At 41.8% G+C, this 10,695-nt stretch overlaps 1 pseudogene; it reads right to left on the reverse strand.

Annotated features, from left to right (window-relative positions):
• Positions 1-5,141: 5,141 nt before the first annotated feature.
• Positions 5,142-10,695, reverse strand: part of LOC100954385 — a 28,699-nt pseudogene continuing 23,145 nt past the window's right edge.

Raw genomic sequence — 10,695 nt, forward strand, 5'->3', positions numbered from 1 at the left:
ACATCTGTTTTTCATTCCTTGTTCCTTCTTTCTTGCTTTCTCTAGATTATCAACTGTGTTTTAGTATTTTATTTTATTACTCTATGAATCTTAGCTATGACTCATTTTTTTAAGTTTTTGCTCTAGGTGTTAAATATGTATCCTTAGCTTATCACAATCTATTTAGCATTATTACTGTATCACTTACAATAAAAGGTGCCCATGAACTGGTATGATTTTATTTTTCTTCCTTTCTTCTTATTTGTTTTTACAAATTATTACTATATTATTATTTTCACATATCTTTATACCTGCATACATTATGTTTATATTCTATATAGTATTACATAAATCATATATATTTTTAAATATATGTAACTGCTTAAAATATGCATAACAAAATATAAACACAGTAGAACCTCTATAGTTGACCACTTCCCTAAGTTGACCTAATTTTCACAGACCAGACATACACCACATGAACGTATTGGTACAGCAGGCCTAGTTCCTTATGTTGACCACCTCTATATGTTGACCAGTTTGTTACAGTTCCTGGGGTGGTCAACTTACAGAGGTTCTACTGTAAATGTATATTATAATTAATATTTTAAATATATTTACCTTAAATAGTTGCCTCTCAAAGAATTTTTTTTTGTTTTTTTCCCCTTTTTTCTTTTGTTTTCAAATGTTGGATGAATATGAGGGTACATATAACTAGGTTACATTGTTTGTGTTTATTAGGCCAAGTCTGAGTTGTAGTTGTGTCCTTCACACAGGAAGTGTGCCATATCTTTCAGAGAAATTAATAGGAAAATAATAGTTTTTGGTATTTTCTTACATTTACTTTCCTTAATGCTCTTAATCATTTCTGGTGGACCTAAGTTTCCATCTCATTTCATCCTAAGTGTTATTTCATCCTGGCCTGAAGAACTTCCCTGGCATTTCTCGTAAAGTAACTATGTATATGTGGACTTCACTCAGTGTGGCTGTTGTTTCTGCCTGCTTTTGTTTCTCTCTAGTGCCTTCAAACAGAAATACATTGTGGATTAAAAATACTAGAACAGACTGAACTGCCAGGGCAGTGGGAATGAGATCTGAAAATTGGGATCCTGTAGTCTGGCTTCTTTCTGAAGATATATTTTCTGACTTATACAGGGCAGAGTATATTTGAAACCTGTTTTTAGATTTGGAGGATTTCATATTAAACTGCAGATTTCTATTTTCTCTTGAAAAATTGGAAGCCCTGTAAATTTGGGGGCCTGGATTTTATAACCCCATTTGGTTTTGCACTGCTGGCCAAAGATGAATTGTGTCTCCTGTCTCAGAGGAGAATCATGCTGCTTAATTTGTTTAGTCTTCTTATCCTGATTTACTAATCATCATTGTTATGTTTGGTCCCAAAATTAAGAAGGAGAAAGTAGAAATTCTCCTTTCAATATAAGCTGTGTCCTGCCATGAAGTAGAAAGTGAACTGAGGTGATTTTCAATTCACATAAGGTAAGAGGTTTGGCATGCCCTGCCCTTGTCCCTCTCTAAGGACAAATTCTCCAAGGAGAATGTAAATATGAAGAACTCTGTCAGAGGGGGAAAAAACACGCGCTTGAATTCTTAGATGAAGACTTCAAGACAGAATAAATGGCATTTAAGTTTCTTTGGGTAGCTAAATTTAGGCATATTTGATAGAGGACTTCCACTGCTAAATCTTAGCAAAGGCCACGTTTTCTGAAATTAAATCTTCATCATAGAGGGATAGCTCAAGAATACAATATTTTCAGACATGGCAAGGCTCCAGATTGTGCTGGAAAGATACAGATGAAATGTAAATTAATCATGTGGTAACAGTGGTCAGACATGCTGGGAAATGCTTTTGTCTTTTCACCCTCTTGGCATCACTCTTGTTTTGATCATTACATCGACCTTGGGTGACTCCCGCATGACTTTGACTCTGCAACCTAGATCCTGGGTCCCTGTCTAGAGACCAGCCCTATGATGCTGGGAGGAAGTGTCAGATCCACGAAGAACACACAGAGAGGGAGAATGTTTCCCAAACATGCTGGTGGTCAGTGGTGAGAAAGGGTATTCATGAATTAGTGTGAAAAGAGGGTGAACTTGGGCTGTGTACTTTGCAAAAAGAATCTGAGAAGAAACTCCAAATCCAGCTGGGGTGGCACGTGTCGTAATCTGCCAATACAGACAGACAAACACTTTTTGGCTCATTGTATCCACTTTGAAGCTTCATAGGAGAAAAAAAAAAAAAAAAACTTCCTCCAATGATAGAAAATTAGAAAAGACAAGAGAAATGGGATCTCTGCCCCAAATCCATCCTTTTAGATTAATGCCCACTAATGGATATTAAAACAGGGTAGATTAATGAAAGCCTGATAGACCATGCAGCTGAAAAAACACACTTTCTTTTGACAGCTAGGCAATCAGGAGATGCCCGGGGATTAAAGAGCAATTCAGATTAAATTACCCTCTCCATTAGGATGTCTTCGCATTGGTAATTCGTGAGCCAGAGGAGGGGCTGCCATGATCAGCAGAGGTCATTCATTCAAAGTGTACTTCATGACCATAGAAATAAGGGATTGTTCAGATTTTACAGGCTGACAGGTTAACCAAACACAGGTCAACAGAAGGAGGAAGTAAAAGATGTTGGGGCTTGGGATAAGCTACTGTTGGAAATTTTGAGGAACGTGGTTGTGTCAGTGAAGGGCATTTTCCTCACTGAATTCTGCTATGTGTACGCTATGGTAATTTTGAGTCATGAGAATTTAGCTGAGCTGGAACTAAGTTTCCCAGAATTTCTTCCCCTGTCTGGTTCTAGGTTAGGATTGTCCACGGGAGAAATTTGTCTGGGATTTGGAGGGTAGAAGCAAAGTGACAGCTGACATTACATTCCTGAGGTTGGGGCAGGTGGGGTGCTCTGCATTGTGGCAGCAAGGCAGGCTGTTGTCACTGAAGTGCCAGCTCACCTAGCTGGTGAGGGACAACCCCTGGACCCACAGCAACTCCGCTCCCCATAGGTTTTCTTCTGTGTGCAGCTCTGTGGCAGAGGGCATCAGCTTTTCCATGTTACCGGTGTGTTTTAGGTTAGAAATGGTGGGAGACAGATGGGGTCCAGGTGGTATTTATAGATTCCCATTTCTAACAAAGTGGGGTCCACTTTGTCATTACACTCCCTAACTTCACATCCAGTTTTCCTTCCCAAATGCCTCCCCAGATGATCTAAGAGTGGTGACCCTGGGCACAACCCCGGAAGCAGAGGCAATGACCGTGCTCAGTGCACAGACTCACCTCCATCATCCAGGTCTAATCTTAATCACTCATAGTGGTTCTCTTCTCAGCTCACATCCTGATGTCATTGGGGTCTCTGTCCCCCTAAGTGGTAGCTTTCCCTTAGTTTTAGCCTCTAGAAAAATCTGAATTAACCCCTAGCGAGCTGCCTGTACCCCCTGTACAGTGATCAAGGTTGCTGAAATGGAACGATTCCATTAAAATTACCCTGCAGATACGGTCTATCTGTTATGTCTCTTTTGTTACTACCTTTTTTTTTGAGACAGAGCCTCAAGCTCTGGTAGATTGCTGTGGTAGAGTGCTGTGGTATCACAGCTCACAGCAACCTCCAACTCCTGGGCTCAAGCGAGTCTCCTGCTTCCACCACCCAAGTAGCTGGGACTACAGGCGCCCACCACAATGCCTAGCTATTTTTTGGTTGCATCTGTCATTGTTGTTTGGCAGGCCCAGCCTAGACTCGAACCTGCCACCTTAGGTGTATGTGGCTGGTGCCTTAGCCACTTGAGCCACAGGTGCTGAGTCTGTTACTACTACCTTTGACATACATCCTTGGGAGTAAATGCAACCACTATCCCTTTATTCCCATAACACTTGAAAGTAGTGGATTTTATCCTGCGCCTTTAAGAGTTAGTGGGGTAACTACTTTCCCAATCCAGTAAAACAAAGGTTACTTTTACAATTTGATGATAAATTAGCTACAGTTCCTAGGTTGAAAACTCAGTGAATTGGCAAGGCTTATAGGTATTTTTTATTTCAAATTTTAAAATTGACAAGTAAATTGAACATATTTATTGCATTCAATATATTTTAAAATATGTATGTATTGTGGAATGGTTCAATAGAGCTAATTAACATATCTATTACCTCACATTCTTATTTTTTGGGACAGTACTTAAAAACAACTCTTAGCCATTTCCTATATATTGTTATAATATTATATAGTCACAACATTGTACAATTGATCTCTTGAATTTATTCCTTCTATCTAACTGAAATTTTTTTATATTCTCCAGGTTCATTCATGTTGTTGCAAATAAGAGGCTTTCCTTCTTTTTGAAGGCTGAATAGTATTCAGTATGCAGTATTCATTCTATCGTGTATGTGTACCATATTTTTGTTATTTGTTTATCTGCTTATCAACCTAGATATCTAGGTTGATTCCAGATCTTAGGTATTATAAATAATACTGCAATGAACAGTAAATATCTTTTTGAAGTACTAATTTCAATTCCTTTTGTATTAATATGTACCCTGTAGTGGGATTGCTAGGTCATATGGAAGTTCCACTTTTAATTTTTTGAGGAAACTCCATACAGTTTTCCATACTGGAGGCACTAAATTACATTTTTACCAACAGTGTGTAAGATTTCTCTTTTCTTCACATCCTCACCTACACTTGTTATCTTTAGTCTTTTTGATAATTACCAAGCTAACAGGTGTCAGGTAGTATCTCATGATTTTAATTTGCATTTATCTGATGATTAGCGATGTTGAGCATTTTTTCATATACTGGTTGGCCATTTGTATGTCTTATTTGGAGAAATATCTGTTTAGGCCTTTTACCCATTTAAAAATGAGTTATTTGTTTTCTTGATATTAAGTAGAGTTCCTTATATACCAAATTTCAGATATTAAACCCCTCTCAGATTGTATGGTTAGCAAATATTTTCTCATATTCTGCAGGTTGTCTCTTCATTCTGTTGGTTTCCTTTATTGTGCAGAATATATATAGTTTTTGCAAACAAAGAAAACATTTTAATAAAAGCTTCATGACAATGCCAGACAGTTCCACTATGGTCTAGTCCAAACAGGAACTCTCATGCTCTTATCTTAAATCTACTCTAAAATACCAAAGCATTTCCCCGACAGTGCCCCAAAGCCATCCTCTGCCATTGAGCCTGGGCATTTTAAGAGCCCTTCTCTCCTGATTTCTTCTTGTTTGCTTTTGCCTTTCCAACCACGGTCTCCACAATGACAGCGGTTTCTTCGTATGTCTCAGTGCTCTCTGTGGAAACTGTCTCAATGGATTCCACCACTTCCACCTTCTGATTAACCACAGGCTTGGGAGGGCTTTTCTCTGGGCTTTTTCTCCTAGTTCCCTCCAATCCATCCTGAACAGCCCCAGGCCTTTGAGCCTGGGGGGTAGACGGTTCCTCTGGACCAGGTATGACTGTGGGACAGGGTGCCGGGGTCCCTCACCCTCCTCCTCGACATCCTCTTTCTGCTCTAGGCCCTTCAGTTCTTCAGCACTCATCTCAGCCTCCTTGTCTGCAGTCGGCTGGATGCTGGGTTGTTCATCTTCTCTCCCCTCGGGGACTTCCTCCCCGTTCTCCTGAGGGGGCTCAGACTGCTCAGGAGGGGGTTCTCCATGGTCCTCAGGAGTCACAGACTCTTCCTCAATGGAAACAACCACCCCACCTTTGGTGGGGATGGAAGACACATAGAACTCAGGGTCCACGTAACTGGCATCCCCTGTGACCAGCACATGCTGACCTTTGGTGAAGAGGTCAACAGGTGGCTCCGGCTCTCTGGGGCTTTTCACTTTCTCCTTGACCATCTTGTACAGCTTCCCAAAGGCTTTGCTTATTTGCCCTCCATCTGGCACATCCTCTGGGTCCCCTTCTTGTGCTAGGAGACTTGCTACTTTACCCTCCGGTTCAAGCTTAGATTCACCTTCCTCTTTAAGCACCACCCGCACCATCTTTGCATCTTCCAGACCTTTTGATGGTGGGTCTTCCAAAGGTCCATCCGCTTTGTCTCTGGCCATAATCTTCTTTCTCCTTAGGACAGTCTTGGGGGAGCCTTTTTGTCTTGGTTTTGCTGTTGTTATGTCCTGTACAGCCCTAGTAAGATCTTTTCCACCAGCTCCAGAGCTGAAAGAGGATCCATGGCTCGAGGTGAACAAGGGAATGGGGGTTTCAATGAAGGCAGAGCTCAGCCTGTTGCCTTCAATCTCAATGATCCGATGATAACGGTCCAGCTCATTCTTCAGCTTTTGCTGTGCCACCTCCAGCCACCGGCAGTCGTAGGAGGGCTTCTCCATGGTCCCCTGTCTCTCCGATCTCCTTGCGCAGGGTTTTGATCTGCTCATTATAAAGCTGAATCTTGTTATCCTAACAATCACAGGCATTTTTAATTGCTTGTTCCAGGGCCGTAGTCTGGGCCTGCAGTTCCACTCTCTGTGCCTGCAGGTGGGAGAGCACTCCCAGCCCTCCTCCAGCTGGCTCCGCAGGGCACCCACTTTCCTCCACCAGGAGCTTCTCCTCCCTTATCCCACTGGTCATGCGGGATGTCTGAGGAGTGGAGATGTGAATGAGCTGCTGCAGGATGCTGATATAGGTCTGAACTTCCAGAAGGTTCTTCTGTGCCTGTCCTTTGCTGCACTGATATCATTTTGCAGGAACTGGGCTTCCAGCTGAAAGCATAGGTTATGCAGCAAGGCTTTGTTGGCTTCCTTGATAAGCCATTCAAGAATTTCTTTTAGCAACAGTTGACATTCACACTCATTTTCATACTTGCTGCGAAACTTGTCGAGCACGTGCTGCGTCTTGGTGCCCTGGCACTCCAGCCTGGCGCACTCTGCCACCAGGTCCCCGAGCTGGCAGTTGCTCTCCACATGGCATGCATGAGGGCATCCTCAGGGCTGGCCAACTCGCCCAGGCACTGGAAGGCATCCAGCTGCCGCCAGAGGCCAGCGTGGCACTGCTTGAGCGCTTGTACAGAATATTTTTATTTTGATGTAATCCCGTTTGTCTATTTTCTCTTGTGTTGCCTATGTTTGGGGGTCATATGAGGAAATAATTGCCCAGACCAATGTCACGGAGCTTCCCCTCTGTGTTTTTTCTAGTAGTCTTACAGTTTCAGACCTTTATGTTTAAGGTTTTAATTAATTTTGTACTGGTGTCCCACCTTAGGGGCAAGGTCTGCTGAGACCTGTGGAGCTGGTGGCAATCAACTAAAAAATAAAGTTAGAAACAATGAGAGATAAAGAGATAAGAGACACAAGAGACACAGAGTAGCATTTTCAATGGTGGGCATACAGGGGACCACTGACATTTTGTGGCGTTCCTGCGGGTGGCCCCAGTGTCAATTCCACTCAGCTTTTATTGGAGGCTATTTGCTCATTAGCCCGGAGGGTAAGCAGAGGAAGGGAACAAAGATGCCAGCAGTTTCTCTGAGTGCGCATATCAGCTCCTATTGTTTCTATAATCATTAACTTTAAGGGTCTGAGCAGCCTTGAGAAATCTGGAACCTAAGCCTTGTGTTGGGGCAGCCTCCTATCTGTGGTCACACACACAGACCACAGGGGGATGTTAGTACTTGGTAGTTCACTGTGGAGTAAGACACTACTGGTGTCAAGCTCCTCTGAAGAATTGGTGGGAAAGAGGAATTTCCTCTTACCACCACCACAGAGGTGTCTTCCTCTGTGGTAAGGGATAGAAGCCTCCTACCCATATTTCAGGGCTCTCTGCTCCAGCCATAATACAAATCTCCACCATAGGTATTTGCTTTGGCTGTTGACTGGGCAGGAGATGGCCTAGTTAATGTTTCTTGCTAGGCCTTGCACATAGCATCCTCTGTGGCCATTATTCCTTCACGGTGTTCACAGACCCAGCAGGGGTGATTTGCAAGCTATATCTTGAAAGGATTCTAGGAAAAGCAGGAAACTTGTTCCATTAAGAAATTTAGCAGTGGTTGATTTAAAGGTAAACTGGCTAACCTTTCTTTGTTCTGCCTCACTTAGCTTACTTTTTTATTTCCCCCTCTTTCTGGGTTTTTTTTTTCCATTGCTAAGAATGGGGTCATCAGTCAGCATTCTGCCTGCAATTTTGAGTTGATTTTTGTACTTGGTATAGATAAGGATCTAATTTTATTCTTTGGCATGTAGATATCCAGATACCAAATGATGTCCAACATCATTTATTTATTTGTTTTTCTTTTGAGACAGAATCTTACTTTGTTATCTTCAGTAAAGTGCTGAGGCATCATAGCTCACAGCAACCTCAACCTCTTGGGCTCAAGTGATCCTCTTGCCTTAGCCTCTGAGTAACTGAGACTGCTTGTGCCCACCATAGCACTGGTTATTTTTAGAAATGGATTCACGCTCTAGCTCAGGCTAGTCTTGAACTCCTGAGCTCAAGAAATCCACCAGCCTCCACCTCCCAGAGTGCTAAGATTATAGGCATGACCCACCATGCCCATGCTCAACATCATTTATTAAAGAGATTGTCCTTTTCCCGTTATGTATTTGTGGTACTTTTGTCAAAAAATCAGTTGACAATAAATGCACAGACTTATTTGTAAGTTCTCTATCCTGTTCCATTGTGCCATGTGTTTCTTTTCTTGACATTGCCATGCTTTTTTGATTACTATAGCTTCATAGTATAATTTGGAGTCAGGTATTGTGATGCCCTGGCAGGGTCTTTTGTGGTTCATACAAATTTTAGGAATTTTTCTACTACATTTTTGTGAAAAATGGCACTGGAATTTTGATAGGGATTGCACTGAATTTGTAGATTGTTTTGTAATACTTTAACAATATTTCTTTTTGCAATCCATAAATGCACATTATTTTCCTATTTGTGTCTTCTTGAAGTCATTTTAAAGTAAGGGCATTCTTTTTTCTTGAGACAGAATCTCCCTCTGTCATCCTGGGTAAAGTAACAAGATGCCGTCATAACTCACAGCAACCTCAAATACTTAGGCTCAAGTGATCCTCTTGCTGAAGCCTCTCAAGTAGCTGGGACTACAGCTGTATGTCACAACTCCTGGCTAATTTTTCTTTTTTTTTCCTTTTTTTTGCAGTTTTTTGGCCAGGGCTGGGTTTGAACCTGCTACCTCTGGCATACGGCGGGGCGCCCTACTCCTCTGAGCCACAGGCACCACCTAGTTTTTCTATTTTTCAGTAGATATGGGGTCTAGCTCTTGCTCAGGCTGGTGTAGAACTTCTGAGCTCAAGCAATCTACCCACCTTGGTCTCCAATAGCGCTAGAATTACAGGTGTAAGCCACATCTGCCAAAATAAATGTTTTGAGTTGTGAGACTGAGAGCCATATCACACGACATCAGAAATCTCATGGGCCAAAGGGAAAGAAGTAGCACTTGTTGAGTACTTGTGAGTGTTAGAGCACCTTGTACATTATCTGTGTCATTTCATTTAATCCTTAAATGAGGCAATGAAATGGGCATTATTATCCCCGCCTCACAGGCAAGTCACAGAACCTTGGAGAGGTTAAATAACTTCACTGGGTTCAGTTATTCTGTGCATAGTTGGGGTTTGAGTTCAAATTTTTCCAATTCAGAAGCTCTTGATTTTATACGGATGATTTAGAGGGAATTTCAGTTTACTTATTTCTTCTACAAATATTTATTGAACATATAATGTAAACAAATTTTTCCTTAAAGAATCTGAAGTGTGCATGTATACAACTCAAGGTTAGTAAGGTCATAAAATTTCCACTGGAAATGAACCTAGGTCTCTACCTGTAACCCCCTTTCCTGCAGCCCCTTCTCAGGGGCTTCCTGTTTACCATTTGCTCTCTCCAGGCTCTGGGGAGGGAAATGTCATTTTTTCTCAAGAGCAATTTTGTGGTTCCTTTGTAAACATCGCTATCATCCTTTTTAAAGGATGAACCTGAAACACCTGATACATACCATGACACCACTTTTTCCAGGACTGTGTGTTATTGACATTGCCTGATCACTAAGTTTGGAAGAGACTTGATTGATTTGCTTATTTTACAGTTTTAAATATCTGCATGCCATAAACAATTATGATGAAATGCCAATCAAAAATGAAGATTGGCTAATGTAGTCTCTTTGTTCTTACCTCGATGGGCTTGATAAAGAGCCTCTTCTTGTCACTTTACATAATGAAGAGTCAAGTGGATGAGAAGAAAATGGCATTGAGACTTACTCCACAATAAGTTAGTTTCTTAATATGATTCTTTTTTTGAGAGAGAGTGTCACTCTGTCACCCTGGGTAGAATGCCATGGTATCAGCCTAGTTTACAACAACCTCAAACTCTTGGGCTCAAGTGATCCTCCAGCCACAGCATGCTCAGTAGCTGGGACTACAGGCTCCTGCCACAATGTCTGGCTAGTTTTTCTATGTTTAGTAGAGATGGGGTCTTGCTCCTATTTAGGCTGATCTCGAACTCCTGAGCTCAAGCAATCCACCTGCCCCAGCCTCCCAGAGCGCTAGGATTACAGACGTGAGCCACCATGCCCCGCCCACAATAGGATTCTTAAATAGTATGCTATTAGTGTATTCTTCTTAGTCCACATTAAACTCAGTTTCGCTCAGTCTCATGGTCATGCTTGCCATCACCACCAAAAGTAATGATCAAGTCGTGTGAGTGATTGGTGGGTGTATCTATGTGATACAAAACATTTAAAGCAGTATTTTTCAACCTTTTCTTT

The sequence above is a fragment of the Otolemur garnettii genome, unplaced genomic scaffold (genome assembly GCF_000181295.1).
Source record: "Otolemur garnettii isolate 467f Iridium unplaced genomic scaffold, OtoGar3 scaffold00029, whole genome shotgun sequence".
NCBI classification, from domain to species: Eukaryota; Metazoa; Chordata; class Mammalia; order Primates; family Galagidae; genus Otolemur; species Otolemur garnettii.